Source organism: Hylobates moloch, unplaced genomic scaffold, assembly GCF_009828535.3.
Source record: "Hylobates moloch isolate HMO894 unplaced genomic scaffold, HMol_V3 SCAFFOLD_18, whole genome shotgun sequence".
Taxonomy (NCBI): domain Eukaryota; kingdom Metazoa; phylum Chordata; class Mammalia; order Primates; family Hylobatidae; genus Hylobates; species Hylobates moloch.
Window position 1 is genome coordinate 64,641,796 of NW_026652293.1, and position 11,667 is coordinate 64,653,462.

General features: G+C 41.0%; 1 long non-coding RNA gene across 1 annotated transcript; it reads left to right on the forward strand.

Annotated features, from left to right (window-relative positions):
• Positions 1-2,481: 2,481 nt before the first annotated feature.
• Positions 2,482-10,276, forward strand: LOC116457579 (uncharacterized). The gene is made up of 4 exons (XR_004245047.2): positions 2,482-2,579; positions 3,561-3,606; positions 9,834-9,866; positions 10,193-10,276. It is a non-coding gene; the product is annotated as an uncharacterized LOC116457579 (long non-coding RNA).
• Positions 10,277-11,667: the final 1,391 nt, after the last annotated feature.

Genomic DNA, 11,667 nt, shown 5'->3' on the forward strand with positions numbered 1-11,667 from the left:
ACAATAATTGGAAGATCAAGTATAAGACCCCATTTTCAGTGGCAACATAAAGCAAGAGAAAATGGCTAAGAATATATTTATATAAGAAATGCATAAGCCTTAGATGAAGGAAATTTTAAGATAAAGGACATGAGAGAAGAATTGAATACATGGAAAGACACATTAAGCTTTTGGATAGGAAGGCATCATACATTTAAAAATTTCCATCAGTCGATTTATAAATATTTCCTGATCCCAAATGGGACAATAGATGTCTAGTTAGCCCCCATATGCATTCTCCCGTTCATCCTTTTAGCTGTTCTGTGTCTAGACACTTAAACTGCAGAGGTACATGTGTGCAGAATTGCAGGTGTGCATTTGTAGCATTGTTTGTAAGGACAACAATGAGAAACAACCGACATTTTCATTTGCATCAGTTGGAGACTGGTTAAATAAATTATTGTACATTCACACTGTGGAATGCTTTACAGTTGCTAAAAAAATCTTTGTGTACATATGTGCTTGTCTCCGCAGAGCTATCACTGGAAAGGGATCCAGGCAACTTAGTGGAAAAAAAAATGGGAAGGAGGCTTACTTTTCTGCTCTATACTATTCTTTTAAACATTTGGTACCATGTGCATGTATTTATCTATTCAAAAATAAAATCATTTCTTTAAGAAAAAAATCATAATTAATGAGCCTGAGAGTAGACCCTCAAGTAGGGCAGGGCACACAAGCTGTTGAATGGTTGCCCAGGTCTCTTTGTGGCTCATGCAGGATTCATCTGCTATTTATTTACCTACTGTGTGCCCAGCACTGTGCTAGGGTATGCACCTGATATTGGTGATAAAAAGGCAAGTATGACCTATGACATAATGTGATCAGATGATTTTAAGTTGAGAAGGAAATTGATATGATTAGGCTTTGTGTCCCCACCCAAATCTTATCTTGAATTATAATCCTCATAACCCCCATAATCTCCGTATGTCAAGGGAAAGACCAGGTAGAGGTAATTGATTCACCGGGGCAGTTTCCCCAATGCTGTTCTCATGATAGTGAGTGAGTTCTGATAACATTTGATGGTTTTATAAAGGGCTCTTCCCCCTTCACTCAGCACTTCTCCTTCCTGCCGCCTTTTGAAGAAGGTGCCTTGCTTCCCCTTTGCCTTCCGCCATGATTGTAAGTTTCCTGAGGCCTCCCAAGCCATGCTGAACTGGGAGTCAATTAAAACTCTTTCCTTTATAAATTACCCAGTCTCAGGCAGTTATTTATGGCAGTATGAAAATGGACTAATACAGAAATGAATGATTATCACTGAAACTTTTATCACTTTAAAGGCAAGAGATTGATTTTGTTCTGACCATTTTCTTGAACAACTACGTCTGGGGGTGTAGTACTGAAAATTCAGCACTCTCTGGAACCCACATTCCCTCCCTTCTGGGTTAGGGAATAACATCAAGTCTCCTTCCTTTGAGCCCTGGATCAAAGAGATCTGAGAGGTGATGGATTGTGTGGGCAGAATGGAGACTTGGGAAACAGAGTCACATTCTGCCCTTCATTGTCCCTCAGGAACTACTTATGCATTCATCATTTTATCCAGTTTTAGGTGTGCTTTTAAATGTACGTATCACATACACTTTTCCACTGTGGGAAAGACACAACCACAAACACCAGCATGAAGAACAGCCCAGTTGACCTCCCTCATCTTTACAATAGGACAAAACAGCTTCTTGAGTCCATTGGAAACAAAGCCTTTACTACAGAGATGAGACCTTTTCCCATTGTCTATTTATTTATTTACTCAAGAAACATTGAACTCCTACTGTAAGAATTGCCCTTCCTATAGATGAATGAATTCAAGCTACAGAGGTTAAAGGCTTAGTGAAAATTATCCATCAAGCAATGAAAATTTTGAGTGTCGACTCCAGGGACTCTTGGTTTTAAATCCATGCAATAAATGATTAAACTACACACAAACAGACACACACACAGCAGTTTAATTAATGTTGAGCAACAGGTTTTTAAAAATTATTTCTTATTTGATTTTTGTGATAAGAAAACATAAAATAATCATTTTTAAAGATTCATGCATAGCCCACTATTCTCACTTTTCCAGCCCTTGTTTGTACAAAACTATATTTTCAACAAACTGTAGCCAGCACATTTTTATTCTTCTTTTGTGTTTAATATTATGGTATTTTCCATTTTGCTATATAATCATTATAATCATTGTTTTATTGCTGCATAATATTCTATCAAATTGATCTACCATAACTTAGCTATTCCCACATTATTGGACATTAAATCCTTCTGATATTTTGTTGTTACAGGTAATGCTGCTATGATAACGTCACGTGTGTAGCTTTTCCTTTCCTTTAAATTATGTCCTGTGAAGAGATTCCTAGGAGTGAAACTACTAAAAGATAAGAAGAGTGGTATAGTTGAGACGAAATTAGCATTAGGAACAGAATTGAAGACAATGACCACCCCAGCAAGGGCCCATTCCTTTGCAGGGAGAATTCTCAACCAGATATTGACTGGTTTAATTGATTTCGTGGCGTTCCTGCTCATCATGAATATAGCCACAATAACCACATCAGGTGAGTCACTGTTGGACAATTCTTAACATTTACGATGAGCAATGTCAATCCTACAGCTATATCTTATTGATCTCCTTCGATACTGCTCTTGTTGGTCTGTGCTCCTCCTATTTTGTCTACAGATAAAAAGTGTAGAGTCATGGAAGGATCCTGGATTTAAAGACTAGAGGTCTGGACTGAAGTTGTCTTCTACTTAGCATTTGTATGATTTTAAGCTGATCATTACCTTGTTGATGCTGCAAAATGAAGCCTCCCTTTCAGGGTTGTGGAAAAACTCTAAAGAGTCAATACATGTGAAATTTTTTTTTTTTAAAAAAGCAACATATACATACATACTTCAAAAATTTTTAAAAATTTCTGCTATACGGAGTAAACAGAACCAGTCTGAAGCGGGATGCAACCCAGTCAAGCGAGAACACTGTACTCAACCTAAAAAAGTGACTCTCAAGAGGTACCTGGTAATTCAGGTAGATTTCTTAATATAAAAAGGAGTATTTTCAATTTCTGGTTCTGTAGATCCACCTTCCCCAATCTTCACGATGGTCCCAAAGAGTGGGAGAACTTGAATGCTTGAGATGCAAAGTGCTTTGGGTAACTTCTATTTAATCTGCTCAGCTCAGCAAAGCTGAGGGTAAATACTCAAAAACACTCAAGGGTTTGTCTACAGCAACCTCCCCAGTTTGGGGAATTGCACACCAGCCAGAGCTTGCTTGGGATGGCCTTAGCCACAGTCCTCCTTCCACTGCCTGACCCCTGCCTGTTTCACGTCCTCTGCCCCTAAGCAATGTGGCAAAGCAGATTCCAGTCCCTCGTGAATTCCCCAAAGGTGCATTTCAATATGAATCCCCTTGATTTGCCATTCTCTTTTGCCTCTACCTAACTTTAATGACTTTTCCCTAATTTTTATCAATATTTTCCACTTGGGGCTTTTATTATTTAGATGTCTTTTTCTTACCTCATGTATTTGCATTTCCTTTGTAGAAGAGAAGGGGAGAGTGGCAGTTCCTGATTACTTGAGAACTTCAGGGTGAGTTCATAGTGCTTCTAAAACACCCTCTTCATTTACTAACCCTTAAGAGCAAGGCTGAGGCACAGGCATTGATTTCTGCATTCTGTGAAGGGCTTCTGCTCCTAGCAGGACAACAACATCTGTAACAACTACAAAGCCAGGAGCACCAGGAATGCACACTTAGCTCTGCGTTCGTCCCAGCCTTCAGTAAATAAAAACCCCATGCCACCGTCTTTCGTTGCCTGGATGGAAGCAGCAGATGCTTTGTGCTGGCCCAGAGAATTCCTTTTTTCATAAATAGAATGAATAAGAACACTCGACAGAGGAACACAAGGAGAACTGGAAGGAAGTTGATAATAATTGCTTTGGGAAAAATGCTTGTTGAGGTAGGAGGAAGATGTTTTAAAAAATGAAAATGGCAATAAATCAATGCACTCTTACAAAATATGGGAGGAGAGAATGAGAAAATAACAATGAGGCCAGAGGGAGGCAAATGACATGTTGCAACCCGTGAGAAAAAAAAAAAAAATTAACAAGGTCTTTATGTAATGGCGTGTACCACACAATGCACAGAAAACCATCTCTGATTTATTAGTTTCCCATGAGGGAAGTTGAGAAATGCAGAAGGCATGCGTTAAAGGGTTGTCTTGCTAGGCAGGGTTTTGACTTTTAAGGACAAGCGTAGAAAGGCATCTCTTCCTGGCTTGAGTAGCTGGCAATTACCAGGGAGATGCTTGCCTTAAGATTTGACCTGAGTAAAGGCATCTGGATATTTTGTGCCTAGGAAGATCTGAGTCCTTCCTGATAATGAGGGAGCTGCGAGGGAGATTCTCAGCTAGTCTGCAAAGTCACGGTGAACTTGTTTAAGTGTTCCAATGCACTCCTTATGTCCCACTAGCAGGCAGGAGGCTCTGGGGCAAGGCAGTGTCAGGGTCTTAGGCCTGGTCCTTGTCCTCAGAGTCAGCCCTATGCCAGGTATCCAGTACAAAGTTCCAAAGGCAGGCAGGGCACCCCTTCCTTCCGTAAGGTTTCAACCTTAGTAAAATCTCAGCCCAAATTTTAGGTTTGGGAGGAAAAAAAATCTGCCCTAAGAATTAATAGCCTTCTCTCAGACAGGCTTGGGGTCAAATTTACTGACTCTGTGGTCCAGAAACCCCCAAGTTAAGAGATACATGTGAAAAATGGCCCTGGCAAGGGAAAGATTGATCTCAAGCAAGTATCACTGGGGGAGATTAATTCGAGCAGCCACATGGGGAATTAAAAACTGATTCAGTGGGGGAGGGTAGGGACCAACATTAAATCATTTAGGTGCTCTCCCCAGCCCCACCCTCTCCCTACTCCCCCTTTCCCTCTCTTGTTAAATCTCTTCCTTGTAGAACCATTATTCATTCATGATGGTCATGGGAAATCTTCTTAGCCACTAAGAAGATTGCTATAATCGCTCTCAACCTGCCTACACCCTATTTTTCATTTTGTTTTGCTATCAAGAAAATATGACTTACTCTTCCTTGATATTTTTTCTCAATCATAATGAGATCCCTCTCTCCTGTAGAGGAAGGAAAGGATTTTCTTGAATTACTGAAAGACTTTCCAAATCAGGAAAAACATTAACAAAGGCAGTCAGAATGAAAGCTTTCTTCCCCAGACATTGCCTGAGGCAGACACGTCATGCCCCCATGTCAGCCACACAAAGTTATTGGGGTAAAACGTATGGTTTGGTTTTGAAACATGACAGAAAGCTGGACAGAACTGTCATGATGGGCATTTTCCACATGCCCATGACAAGAGGGTTATATGCATGGACAGAAGGGCTGAAAGATTCATTATTGTCTATACCACTACCACAGAACTATGAAACTTGACTATGGAGACATCTGTGATATTTCACAAGGACCCAGTACTCTCAGGCATGACTGCACCATTGGGCTCTTGTATCACATAGTCACTCCATAGCCTCCATGGTATGGTTTCTGTTCCCACCACTTCATTAAAATTCTTTTCACACATGATCTGCCAAATCCAACAGCATTTTATCTGCCCTCATTCCATTCTACATTTTAGTAGAAATGTGCAGTGTGGAAACTAATCTCTTCCTTGTTGAACCTCCTTTCTCTCTTGGGTTCTGTGACACTCCATTCCCAATAGTCTTATCCTACATCCATCTTTCTGCGTGATTACTCTTTCTTGTGCTTAAAAGATGGATACTCCAAGTCTCTGTCCTAGATCTCTTCTCTCATGGGCAATTTAATCTGCTTTAACAAGTTTTACAACATCTCCATAGTGATTATTCCCAAAGATATAATATTCATTGACAATATTGATTGGACACTCACCACATGTTAGGTACTGGATTGAACCCAAAATTCAAAGTTGTGTATGGTTCAGTACCCTCTAATCATTCTCCAGTTATGCCCTCTTTTCTGAGCTTTGATTCTGCTGGACATTTCCATCACCACTGTTACTGAACTGAACAACCTGGGGCAGCAAAGTCAAACACTGACATTGGGATTTGCAGGGAGACAACATGAGGCATTTATTGCAGAACATCAGGTGAGGAGAATCAGACAGCTCATGCTTAAGACTCCAACTCCCAGACGGCTTATGAATAAGAGTTGTTTGTTTGTTTGTTTGTTTGTTTTTTGACAGAGTTTTGCTCTTGTTTCCCAGGCTGGAGTTCAGTGGCGCCATCTCGGCTCACTGCAACCTCCACTTCCCAGGTTCAAGTGATTCTCCTGCCTCAGCCTCCCAACTAGCTGGGATTACAGGCACCCACCACCACACCTGGCTAATTTTTGTATTTTTAGCAGAGATGGGGTTTCACCATGTTGGCCAGGCTGGTCTCGAACTCCTGACCTCATGATCCACCTGCCTTGGCCTCCCAAAGTGCTGGGATTACAGACGTGAGCCACCGCACCAGGCCATGAATAAGGATTTTTAAGAACAGGGAGGCAGAGATTGCGGGCAAAGTTGTAAATCAATATATGGAGGGTATACATTGGTTTGACCTAAAAAGCAAGGATACCTTAGAGTGGGGATCCACAGGCTATAGGTGGATTTAATGATTTTATGAATTGTAATTGGTTAAGGAAGAAAAGCTTTGTTTAAAAATCTGGGGTCAGTAGGAAGACGCGTTAGGTCTGGCTCCTGGGTGTAACCTCCTCCAGGCCCCTCAGGAAGAACCCAGTTTCCCTCATCTGAAGTCTCTGTGCCAGCAGGCCGCATCCTTCATGTGGTGGGGATCCAGGTTTCTGAAAAACAACTCGAGGACATGTTAAGATGCTATCTTTAGTTTCTGTAGGGAACCAAATATTTTGTGACTAACTTTCTTGGCAATTGTTTTAAGCTACTACTACCTTCTTATTTCTCAGGTTGCTCGCTTACTTCTCAAGGATAAGGTGCCTTGCATTTCCCATGAAGGAACTCAAGATTTTCCTTTACTTCCAAGCTTGGTGGGGCATGCCCAGCAGGCCCCTAAGAGGAGTCCCTGTTCCATCTCACTGCCTCATAGACATCTCAAACACATTATGTCTAAAACCAACCTCATTTTTGTTCTTTTTCCTCACAATCTGCCTACCCATTCATCTGTTCCTTACCTCGGTTCTCAGCATTTCCGTTTTCCAGGAGATACTAATTGGAACCCTCTCGATTACCTTTTGTTTCTTCTTCCTCATCTCATATTCAATCAGTCAAGTCCTAGTGCTTTTAGCAGTTGAAGTTTTTATCTCTCATTCTGTCTACTCTGTAGTTCAGATTCTTATCTTCTCTTACTTGAGCAATCACAGTAAGTTTCTAAATGGTTTTCCTGTCTCTAAATTTCTGTTCATCTAAATTCATGGTCAAAGTTATCTTTCTAAACCAATGATCAGATCAGGCTCAAAAACCTCCAGTGATTTTTCTATTGCCTAAAGAATAATTGTTTTATTAGAGAACAATTATTATCTGTCATCAAACTATACTTTCAGATTCATCTTGAATACCTCCTTTCTGTTTTTGTTTGTTTGTTTTTTGAAACAGTGTCTCACTCTGTCGCCTAGGCTGGAGTGCAGTGGCCCCATCTCGGCTCACTGCAACCTCTGCCTCCCTGGTTCAAGTGATTCTCCTGCCTCAGCCTCCTGAGTAGCTGGGACTACAGGTGCATGCCACCACACCCAGCTAATTTTTTTGTATTTTTAGTAGAGACTGGGTTTCACCATGTTAGCCAGGATGGCCTTGATCTCCTGACCTCGTTATCCACCTGCCTCAGCCTTCCAAAGTGCTGGGATTACAGGCGTGAGTCACCGCACCAGGCCGAATACCTCCTTTCAATTGCTCGGGATGACTCTGCATTCCTAACTTTCCATCTGTTTTCACATGGACCTTTGTTCATAGCTGTGCTGTTAGCCTTGAATCTTGGTCTTTACCCATATAAATTACGCTCATTTGTTAAGAGTGTGTGGGAAAACAGTCAAGTATGAGCCCTAGGTGTTTGGCCTGAGGAAGTGGGCAAATGGCAAAACTATTGGCTGAGACAGAGAAGGTTTTAGCAAAGAGAAGATACTTGTGCAGAGGTTGCGGGGGGCAGGTGGGAGTGAGGGGGAGTATCTGTAGTTTGGCCATGTTGAGTGTGAGACGTTGATTAGACATGCAAGCAGAGATGCTGAGTAGGCAGTATGAGTTTAAATTGAATTGCGGCTGGGCGTGGTGGCTCATGCCTATAACCCCAGCACTTTTGGAGGTCAAAATGAAAGAATTGCTTGCAGCCAGAAATTTGAGACCAGACTGAGCAACATAGCTAGATTCTGTCTCTAAAAAAAAAAAAAAATAATAGAAAAGAAAAGGAAAAAAAAAGAAATACCTGGGCACGGTGATGCATGCCTGTAGTCCCAGCTACTTGGGAAGCTGAAGTGGGAGGATCACTGGAGCCCAGAAGTTCGAGACCACAGTGAGTTGTGATTGTGCCACTGTACTCCAGGCTGAGTGACAGAGCAAGAACCTGTCTCAAAAATAAATAAATAAATAAATAGATCTGGGGAGTTTTATAGATTATATTTAAAGTCACAGGACTTTGTAAGACCAAATAAGGATAGAAGAGTATTTAACAGAGAGAGAAAGCCAATGAACGCAGCTATGGCCACTCTAACATTTAGAAGTCTGTAGGGGAGGTAAATCCAACAAATGACCTTGAAAAGGCACAACTGACAAGGTAAGAGGAAAACCAAGTGGGTTTGTAGAGTTCTAGAGAAGAAAACATTCAAAGAAAGTGCAGTGGTTGACCAGGTTAGATGCTTCAGGGAGCTTGAATAAGAGGAGATAATGTACTGACTACTGACCTTAGCCAAACATAGGTCATCAATGACTTTGGTAGGAGCAGAATCAGTGGGAAAGTGGGACAAAGCAGGGGTTAGTGTGCTGGTAATCTGGCTCTCCAAAACACAAAACCAAAATCCTGATTTATAGCATTTGCCAATTTCCATGAAATAAATATTCCCAAAGAGCTGGTTTCAAGCTAACAACATGACGTCACTGAACCCAAAAATGGGAAGAGACGCCGCAATGGGTTCTTGCCAGCAGCTCCAGTGCATGTGGGACTGAAGCCTGACTGTGTGGACACAGGACAGGAGAGGAAGTCATGGGAAGCAGCAAGAGTTAACCACTTTTGGGAGGAGTTTTGATCAAGGGTCAGTAAGCTTTCAAATAATTTGCACAAATCAACTTAATCCTAACAACAGCCCTCCAAGGTAGTTACTACTCCCTTCTACGGGTGAGAAGACTTAAACTTATGGATCACTACGCAGAAGTAGGATATGTTGGATTCCTTCAGTCCAGATATCAAACCAAGTAATGTTAACAGGAAATAGAAACATATTTCTTCCCTTTTCTTGGTGTCTTGTGATTAAAATAGAGCACCTTTTAGCTAATGCTCAAACTAATCTTTTTCTCCTTGTATTATTATTCACTATTTAGATAGACACAGAAAGAAGACATCAACAGAAGTAGCTTGTGTTTAACATGATAGAATTCTCATAGGCAGTCCTTGAAGCAGTCTGAGCTGATGAGCATCACACTGTTAATTTGTGAATTGTTTAATTGGTACTTGGCAACAAAGTCCGTCTTTGACAAGGCTGCAACTTCCTGAACATTTATATTTAGGATCCTCCTTCTTTCTACATTATTTTCTCTCCCTTTAAGCACTTCCAATCTTCAACCTAGACTCCCAGTACTTTTGCTGCAATCTGATTTCTCATATATCTATCCTTATTGTCTAGGAAGCCTGAAGACCCACCTGGAATGTGAATAAGGTAAGTCCCTTCCTAAGATGTCAGTGATGTTGGATTTTTGTCTGGTGTTGTTGGACCTAAGGAAAAATTCATGGAAATACAAGAAGGTGTTGGTCAATTCAGTTCTTCCTTGTGTCTGGGGTTTCTGGAGGAGGAGGAGGAAAAGGAGGAGACAGAGGAGGAGGAGGAGGTAGGAGGTGCTTCTCTTCCTCTGGTTCACAACCTTCACATTCCCTCGCATAGATGGGAAACCTGAGCAAAATACTCCAAAAATAAATAAAAATTAATATATTATTTAAGAACCAATATATCAAAACATCCACTTAAATAACTATCTTTCTTTTTAGAGTTTTCAGATGATGGCAGCCTTATTTTAGGAAGCCTAATTCCTCTTCTGAAATTGTCTTCAGATCCAATTTTCATACCACCTGTGAGTATCAATCTCATCTAAATGGTCACCTCCTTTTTTGACTGCAGGGTGTATTGTTCATTTTGATCACCTTCCTAATAGTAATAATAGCTATGGAATATTTTCAGACCCTGTCTTAAACATTTTAAATGTATTACTTTATTTAATTCTGTGACAGTCTTATGACAGCAATCCTATGACAAAAGTAATCAGTCAGAAAAATGGAAACCTTGCTAAGTGTTCTAAACAGATTGTGATTTAATGTAAGGAATTTCCAATTGAGAAGGGCTAGAGAACAAAACGTTAAGAAAGGCCACCAATAACTTTCAGGTTCACCATGTGGCCTGAGGAACCAGGAAATTGCTGCTACTGCTCATGTTAGGAAATTATAAGAAGCCTTCACCAATGGTCATAATCAACCTACAGCACAAAGGTGAGTGGGTTTAAGGGGAGTGCCTTGAGGTCACGGTGCAGCCTCGTAATGCCTGGGCTCCACACATCTCTGCACTACTGTACACCACCAGCAAGCTAACATGGATTCAGTCTCCCTGTCCAAATTTCACATCAGAGCATCTCATTCCATTTCCAAGAAGCCTGGAGACAAGGTAACCTGGGAAATGTTCTTTCCTGTGATATGGGAAAGATATTAGAAGAGATTAGAAATGAAAGCTGGTGGCCAAAAATATTTATCACTGTTATTGCTCCCATTTTTAGGTGATTACCCTGAATAAATTGCCACAGAAATTAAATAGTACAGCCATGCTTTGAATACAGAGCTTCCCTAGTCCAAGCTTATGCTCCCATTAAAATGTACTTGGCTGTGATTGACTTTAGGTTGTTTTCAATGAATACATATGCCTTCAAAAAATAGATATGAAGCTATTAAAGGTTTTCAAAAATGGTTCTGAAATGAACTCCAAAAGAGGAGCTCCAAAAATGTTTTGCATTACAGTGGTATCATTAGGGAAAAACAAAAGGCTTCCCAAGCTGTTAGAACCATTTTGGGGCTGTATGAATTATGAAACTTGCAACAGCTCAACGCTTCTGCTTAGACATGACATATAGCATCTCTGCTTGCATTCCACTGGTCAAAGTACATCTCAAGGCCAACATCAATGGAATAGGATGGGCACTCCTCATTGGAGGTACACAAGTCCTGTAACAGTGGGCAGTATAGAAAAGTGGGAAGTGGCCAGGCACAGTGGCTCACGTCTTTAATCCCAGCACTTTGGGAGGCCAAGGCGGGTGGATCACTTGAGGTCAGGAGTTTGATACCAGACTGGCCAACACGGTGAAATCCTGTCTCTGCTAAAAATACAAAACAAACAAACAAACAAACAAAAAACCCCACAAAAAAATTAGCTGGGTGTGGTGGCACATACCTGCAGTCTCAGCTACTTGAGAGGCTAAGGG